Below are 9,337 nucleotides of genomic sequence, written 5' to 3' on the forward strand. Positions count from 1 at the left end.
CTCTTATTAACCCTGACTCTTACTAAAAGTATCTGTGAAAAATGTTTCTTGGGCTCATTAACTCTACTTTAAACCTTTGAACAGATGTCCTAGTGACTTTCCAAAATTCCTACATTTATTATCCTTTGACTTGAGCAAAATGTGTTACCTTTATATCTATGCATAATTTCTTTCATTTTTGAGGTATTTTCACTTGTATTATATGAATACATACACTGTTTTAAAATTTGCAATGAGGTTTGATGTCCTTTGAAAGTGGGTGTCATGTTATGTAATCTTTATGATGAATTCCACCTCCTATCCCTTCCCTTAGTCTCCAGTACATAGCTGGAATGAAGAGCTGTGATGTGGAGGTGGATGGGGGAATCACATGGGGGCCTGAAGCTGAGGTGTCCTATGAGCTCTTTTCATGAGTATGAGCCTCTGCTTGGGGCTTGGTTTCTTAAGAACAAAAGATGCTGTGGAACAATAAAAGATTCCAAAGCAGAGAATCCTGAGATTAAACGAGTCTTTACTGAGGCATAGAAAAATGAGGAAGCAGGCAATAGGAAGATATCAGTCATGAGGCACTGATAATTTGTGTGAAAATGATAGTGAAGGTGGAAGTAAATGTTGGAACTGGGAGCTACTGAGGAGGTCAAGTTCCATGATGTTCTCAACCTGTAGGCTGCTACTCATTAGTGGGCAGGGGAATTACTGTAGTGGGCCTCACCTACCATTTTTTGTTAGCTTTTGTTTATGTTTGCATTGATCACTTTAGGGTCTTTATTTATTTATATACTAATGGAATTTTACTTAATATTTGTTTTTTACTTTATCAGACATAAAAATATTCTTTTATGAAACTGTTCCAGTTTTACCAGTCTTCTGGGAAGTGTGTGTGTGTGTGTGTGTGTGTGTGCGTGTGTGTGTGTGTGTGTGCTCCTAGTGATGAGAAAAATGCATTTCAGACAAAATTTTGGAAACATCAAGTTACGGACTTCGACTCTGGAGCAAGATGCCTAGGTTTAAATCCTAACTTCTATATTTATTAGCTGTGTGATATTTGGGAAATTAATCTCCTCTTGATTTCAATTTGTTATCTATAAAATAGGTTTAATAATAACACCTACTTTAGAGAGTTTTATAAAAATTTATTGTATTAATATTTGTAAAACTCTTAAAGTATTGCCTTCTATGTACTAAGTGAAATATAAATGCTATCTGTATTTTTTACTGTCAGTGAAAATATTTTAAAGGAATTCCTCCCTCCTTATCTGGAGAACTTGGAAAACTCAGTGATGGTTTAGAAGTGAGATGTTAATGAAAGAGCTACAAATGGGTTCAAATTTGAGCAAAGATTTCTTAGTAAAAAAAAATCTCAATTTATAGTTGAAGTCATACAATAAATAGAGGTTACTATGGGAGAGTGTGGATTAAGTGAGAGCTTTTTAAAGGACTGAGAAGTGAGGAGCCAGAGAAGAAGGACAAAATCAGACAACTGAGAGAACTAAACCCCAAACATAAAAATGGAAGTAGTTAGCAATCTAAGAAGAAGAAAATGATTAATAGTGTCAAACATCCCTGATTTAGTTGAAATTTAACTGAAATGGAAGGCATGATCATCTATTGAATTTGACCAAACAGTGGTCAAACAATGAAGATAATTTCTGTGTAGGGATTAGTGTACATGCATGTACATTGTGTGTATATGAGTATGTGTGTGTGTGTGTGTGTGTGTGAGAGAGAGAGAGAGAGAGAGAGAGAGAGAGAGAGAGAGATGAGAGAGAGAAAAAATACAAAAGTAAAAGAAGTAAATGAGAGATACAGCAAATGAAATCACATTCTCCTTTCAAGCAGTTTGTGAAAATATATAAGCTGTCTCATCTGGCTTCATCTGGCATTGAATGATGAGCAGCACAGTAGAAAATGAGAGGTTGAAGTTAAAGATACTAACGAAAAAGAAGAGTGGAACAAAGTTCTTGAGTATAAAGATAGAGATGTTAACCCAATTATAGGATAGAAAAAAAAAAGACTGTATACCAACAGCTGAGCTAATCTTCTTCCTGTGACAACCCAGTGAGGTAAGTACACTGTTCATTTCAAATTACAGGTGGGTACAGAGATGAACAGGATGTTTAGGAAACAGCCCTCCCAATTCTAAGAAGAGTCTGGGTTTGATCCCAGGCAGCCTGCATACTGGCTGGGCCCTTATTGACTGCTCTGCCACAAACAGGGGGAAAAGTGAGGAAAAAGAGGGTGCAAAGAAATATAACATTCTAACCAGCCTCTCAGTTGTTTTTATACCAAAAGAACCAAACTGTACAGCCAAGACACGTAACCTTTTTATATTGAATGGCTTCTTCTGCTATTATCAGAGTATTTTAATCTGAATTAATGTTTTAATTAATTTCCATAGCAAATTAAATAGTGGCTGTTGTAGGTTTTTTTAAAAAAACTGGGTAATATTAGCATTTAAGCAATATCTACCAACCATCTACCATTTAATCACTAAGACTGTCTTTATTTGAGAATAATATAAGCAACTAACCAACTTGTTTATTAATCATAGAAAAAAGTATATTGGCTCAATTAATTTTGTTTTCTTTCAGATTTATCTATACATAAGATTGAAAAAATTAACCATAGGAAAGAGCTATGGATAAAATTACTGAATATCAACAAAATTTCATATTATTTAACATATTTAATGATGATAACATATGGTAAGGTACGGTACATATGTTGTAATTTATTTTATTCCAGAGAAATCTTGAATGTTTCTATGTTTGGGGAGGGGAGAGCATTTGGAAAAGTTCGCTCTTGTCTTTCACAGTTCTAATTTCACTCACATAGAACAACAGAAAACCCTGAGTACAGGGCAGGGGAGGGAAGATCTGTTTCCTAATAGATGGGACCAGGAACCCTAAGGTGAGTGTAGATCTTCCTCAGACTGACAGTATGTCCTGACAGGGCAGTGTTTGTGTTCTGATTTGGTGCTGGCCCAGGACCAATAGGAAGCAGGGTGATTGTGTTTCTAAAAGACAGCAATGGTGGGAATTAATCAAAACACAATGTTCTTTCTCTGAGAGGCATTTTTCCCCATTCTTCATCCTTGGAGGAAGAAAAAGATTTTTAGAAGAGTAGTAGCCTGCATTGGGTCCACTCACCAATGCTCCTTTTTCACTTTTCTTCAATGTCATACAATTTTTTTCAATCAAGAATTTTTCAATAAGGTGTTGCATCCATGGAAATAATTTTTTTTGACATGAAATACACTTGTAAATTTGCCCTAGACTTTTCTCCATTCAAATCAACAACAACAACAACAACAAAAAGTTTTAAAATTAAATCAGACTCTGTTGAAAGGAGAGAGTATAAAGAACTTATGCAAAGCCTTATAAATTTTTCTAGAAGTCATAGAGTTCTGAAAAGATGCAGTTTCAATGCTATGTTTATATATTATATTACATATAATATATAATACATAATTCACATCACATATATGAATTTATGTACAATAGAAAAAATGGTTTTAGCAAAATTTAATTTGAATTTTGAATCATCATTGATAATTGAAAAGAAACCACAAAGGAATTTGTCTCTCTTCCTTGAATATACAATTAAAACTATATCTAATTATCTAAACTTGGAACATTGGTGTAAAATTAGTCTCCAGCTAAAGGTTGAAATCTGATATAAGAACAAACAATAAATTACAGATTTCTTTCTTTATTTTTCACTTGAATAAAGGGGTTGTACATTGGTAGTTGTGTGATTGGGGATAAGAGGTAAAGGGATAGCCCTAAGGATTTCAAGTCTTTAACCTGTGTATGTTGCGCCCTCTGCTGGTAGCTAAACACCTGAGTCAAGAGTGCCTAGAAAAGGAAGTACAAAAGTGATCCTTTCTACCCTAAAATAAGCATCAACTGTAGACTGGTCACGAAACATGATTTTGATTGGCTATTGCTAATATATAGAAAAGACCTGGCACAAAAGAGAAGTTTATGTGGAAATATAATTTTCAAAACATAAAATAGGAATTAGCTATTTTACTAACAAAAATTCATGATTTTTAAATAACCACTTTTATTGTTTTTATAGGACATATAAAACATTTACATTTTTATTTTAATACTACATATATAAAAAATGTTTAAATTATTTTATTAAAGTTAAAAGCTTTTCATAAGTTAACTTGAGCACAGTTTAGAAATGTCTATATTGGAAAAGAAAATGTTTGTAGGTTTCTTACATGGAGATCAAACAAGGCCCCCAGGAAATCAATTTGAAAAATTGAATCAGGGTTAAGAAAGATGCATTATATAGGTCTGTGGCTGTAGCTCAGGGACAGAGCGCTTGCCTAGTACATGGGAGGCACTGGGTTCCATCCCCAGCACCACATAAAAATAAATAAAGGCATGCTGTACATTTACAACTACAAAAAAGAAAAGAAAAAAAAAGAAAGATGCACTGCACATGGAAAAGAGCTTCTTCAAAGCCTCCTGCCTCTGTTGGAATTGGTCTGGGAAGATGGACTGTATTGTTTGTAGGAGAGCATCAGGTAAGTCAAACTGGAGCTCAATGGAGGTAGGTAAATCTGATGCCTGAACCTGGAATCCCTTCTCTCTAAATTCTGATGTAATCAAAAGAGCTTGAGGCAGGGACTGGGGATGCAGATCAGTGGTAGGGCACTTGCCTCACAGACACAAAGCTCTGGGTTCAATCTGTAGCACACCTCAACAAAACAAAACAAACAAAAGTTTCAGCCAAGGCTATTCAGTTACAATTTCTAATTGGGGATAGTTGATGAGAATGACCCTCAAGGAATTATTACAGATTAAAACATATGTAATGCAGATGCCTTTCATCAAAAGCCACAAAGGAGAACCAAATCTATCCCTGCCCCTTTGAGGACAATGTTTTTTTTTTTTTTTTTTTTTGAGAAATTACAAAATTTAGCATGGATCATAAAACCTGTATTGAAGCTAGGAAATGCAGGAACAGGGATTTAGTCATTTAGAGTAGCTGGAAATGATAGATCTTGTTGAATACTGTCTGTCTCTCTGGGATGCATACATGACCACTATTTCAACTGCTCAAGAGACTTCCAGTCCACACTGGCAGGGGGAAAAACTAGAACAGTGTCAAGAAAAATCATTAGGGAAAATCAGCACTCAACTTGGTCCTGACCACAAGTCCCTGGATATGGCTGCCAGTGACGCTAGTGAATAAGATCTATGCCAGTAGAAACAAGGCCAGGTCAGGGAGATGCCTTAGCATTGGGTTAAGGGAGTCGTGGTAGAAGGAGGCACTTCCTGGAGCAGTCCACATTTACTTTTGCCCTTTGTGCAGAAACAAAATCAGATAGTATTGATTTTTAAAAAGAAACAGGAGAAGCTGTGATTTCCACCCTTTTAAAACCTGAGGTAGGACAAGGAGATATTAACACACTGTGTAGTATGCCTACATATGTGTGTCTGTATATGTAAGTACACACATTTCCATGGTGAACATGCCAACAATGGGTAGCAGAAACACTAAAAACTCATTAGCAGCCAGCTGTGGTGGCACATGCCTGAAATCCCAGCAGCTCAGGAGGCTGAAGCAGGAGGAGTGAGAGTTCAAAGCCAGCCTCAGCAATAGGGTGGTGCTAAACAACTCAGTGAGACCCTGTCTCTAAATAAAATACCAAAAAAAATGGTCTGGGGCTGTGACTGAGTGCTCCTGAGTTCCATCCCTGGTACTAAACAAAACAAAATGTCATCAGCATACCCAATAGCAATGTGTCCTTCATCAAAATTTTGGGCCTCATTTCCTTTTCTGCAAAAAGAAGAGGTTTGGACTGTTAATGTATTTTACAGGCCTATCATATACATACACACACACACATTTTGGAGGAAAATCTGGGAAAATTATGGAATTGGTAAAATGATATGAATCAGCAAAATCTCTCTTAAGGAAGTTTCATGAAGGAAGTAGATCTTGGCTTATGTTTATGAAGATGCCTATCTATCTAAATTTGGCACCTAATATATATATGAGTTATCAGAATCCAGAAAAGTGACAGAAATGTTTTCTTTGGATACAATCCTTTTTTTAGTTAACAAAGCCTTAAATAGAGTTTTGAAAGAGTGGAGGAGCTGGGTTTTAGAGGATTGGGTGGGTATGACGGGTGAGGGAAATAACATGGCTTGGAACTGTAGAGTTGGAAGTCACTTGTGATTAGCTAATGCGGTTTTCTACCACAACAGTAGCTTACTGCTGAAGAGCCTTGATAAGCTTAAAGGAAATACATGCACAAAATAGAACAATTCTATTATGTAATGTTAACTAATTAATGTCGAGTACTTGGATTTTGTAAATAATGGTAAAAATAAAATAAAATAAGAATAAAAGGCACTCCAGGAAAAGGGGACACCATGACAAAAGACAAGAGCATGGGGTTGAGGGACACCACATGTGTTTCCAAGTTATGAGAGCTCACATGATGGGATAGGGAATTGTGGCAAATGCAGTTACATTTAAGATGGTACTCATACCATATTCTTAGCCAAACTCTGAATCTTGGGACATTTTCAATCCCAAGGCCATGTGTTAAGCAATCTAGTGGTAGAGCCAGAGTAATTCAGCACAGTATGGAGGGTGTATTTGAAGGTGCTAGGAGCAGAAGTTGGCTCTTTTAGTAACCAAAGAGTGATTAATAGGTTGGAATCTAGGGCACAAATAGAACAGACAGAGAGGAAGGAGAACATGAAAGAGATCTTTAGCAAGATAATTCTGCAGGATTTGTTTGTTTTTGTAGAATTGTAGAGGCCACCCAGGTTTTTGGATTTTGGTAACCATCAACACAGATGAAGAACAGAGGAGAAACACAGAGTGCTGGGTGGAGAGGAACATGATGAGTAGGCATGTGACTTTAGACATGTGTGAGATGTCTAAGATAGTATCCCTGATAGATACCACGTTTAAGGAAGAAGAGGTCAGAGGTGAAAGAAATTGATAATTACTACCGAAGACTGAATACTTCCCCCAAATAGTGTTAGAATGATTGGATAGAATTAAGATTAAGTTCAATAGAATTTGAACTGTTTGTCATCACCCAGTAGATAGACTCATGAAAAGATTAGGTAATTGTAGGCAAAATATGAAATATTTTTAGCACATTAAATTTTATGAGGAATTTGTTTGCTCCTACCCGTTATCTAGTTAGAGCATTTAACAAAGCATAAATATTCAAGCATTTGTAGTAATGATTAATTAGAATTTAACATCAACTAGGAACTGGAGAAAAGATAGAGGATGCATAAATTTTCATTTCTTGCAACATTGGAGTCTATACAATCCCATGTATGAATTGAGCAATTTACTAATATTCTTTACTAATATTACTGTAGTTAGGTGTCTGGTAAAATAAAAATAGAATGAATAGACAGAGCTGTGTTAAGAAGGGTGAACGTTTCTCAATCCGATGGATTTTTGTTTGTTTTGAAAGCCATCCATAGGGAGAAAAAAAAAAAAAGAAGAAGAAGAAGAAATCATGGAAGACAGGAAGAAACAGATCAAAGGGATTGATGCAAAACCAGGAAGGATGCTCATGACTTTATAGACAGCAAAGAGTTAATCAAGGATAGACTTGAGCAGATAGGGATTGATTGATTGATTAATTTTTTTCTGATTTTGATTTGGCATCTGTGCAAAGGAATACTGAAGCCTGGAGAGTCAGCTGGGAAGAGTTACAGACAAAGAAGGACAGATTGAGACGAAAGGCAACAGGAATGGTGAGGAAGCATGATTAAAAATGTCTCTGGAGAATAAATCTATAGAAAATGTCATCTGAGTCAGTATAGGGACTGTGGAAGATGGAGTTGCATACAATATCTTGAGTTTTTACCTTGAAATAAAATAATTTATCTGGAGTGCACATTTGCTTTATTTTCTTAAACTCTACAGTAGAAAAACAAAAAACCTACTTTTTCTTTTGAAACAGATGAATGTTGGGCGCTTTTAATTTTTGTTTCTCATTACCAAATAAATCAACTCAAATCATATTTTTATTCTCACTGGTTTTCATAATTAATCCTGAATTAAATATTATTCTCCCAAGCATAGAATTATTATTATTGATTTTATCATCCTTGAGTTTATTAACATCACTAGTGCATTTTTCTTTTGATCATAGGGATTAAAATGTATTAATATTTGTTTAATGCAGATATATTGAGTAGAGGCCAGGAGTTAAGGTTAGCAAGATCATAATTATTAAGAGTTTTAAAAAATCAGAACATCAATTTTTTTAAATAAAACCCATTTATAAGTGAAAATTGGTCATATTACAGAGTTTGTTTTTTTTTTTTTTACATTTTCTTAGTCCATTGTTGTCTTATACTGGGATTTCTTTTCCCTCCATACATGATTTTGTCACAGCATGTACTGGTCATTTGTAAAATACTGGTTTGCTGAGTTACAAAGATCTTCCAAATATGGACACATTTCATGATTCAATATTGTCATATGCCATTCAGCTCTAGAAAACTCTGCTGTATACTTGTGCAAGAGTGTTAGGTAAATAATGGCTTGACTTTAACCGTGGAAAAACCCTGGAAGGATTTAAGAAGGGTTCGTGGACCACACTAAGAATTAATATGCTAGAAATACTTACTTCCTTTAAAAAAAATGAAACTGCTGGCAAAGTTGGTTCACATGTATTCTGTTTTCCATTTCCTAACAAAATGAAAAAAGGTGATGGTAGGTTTATAGAGACCTCTAAAAGATATCACTGACATTTGAGTATGTATGCTCATTCTTGTATTCAATTCCCCATAATCATGAGTGACAGATTACATCACACAGATTATATACTGATTAACTGATTATATAGAGATTATATACATTTCATCATGCAAACATTATGGGTATTATTTATGAATTACAATAGTAATAAGTGTGTAAGAAAATATTTTTCTTGAAGAATATAGGGAATCTGGAGAATTCAATATGTTATACGTAGAAAATAAATATGAAAGAATTAGGATAAATTGTTTGATTATGAGTCCTTTAAGTTTTTTAGTGCTTGGATCTATAACTATAATTCAGATATAATAGACCTGAATATGGTTAAAATGCATTTTAAACTCCTTTTTCTTGGAAACTTAACAAGAGCTGAATATTGAATAGGGCATGATAAGTTTCCATTGTTTAATATCCTATTTAATTCTTAGACAAGCATGAAGTATTTGCCAAGTGTCAGTTGGCATGCGTTGTTAAATACCTTGATTGTTCCAGGAAGCTAGCTAATCATCAGCCTTTTGTCAATTAGCGTATATGCAAATATTGAATGAGTTTTAAAAGCACACAT

Source organism: Marmota marmota, unplaced genomic scaffold (genome assembly GCF_001458135.2).
Source record: "Marmota marmota marmota unplaced genomic scaffold, marMar, whole genome shotgun sequence".
In the NCBI taxonomy this organism is placed as follows: domain Eukaryota; kingdom Metazoa; phylum Chordata; class Mammalia; order Rodentia; family Sciuridae; genus Marmota; species Marmota marmota.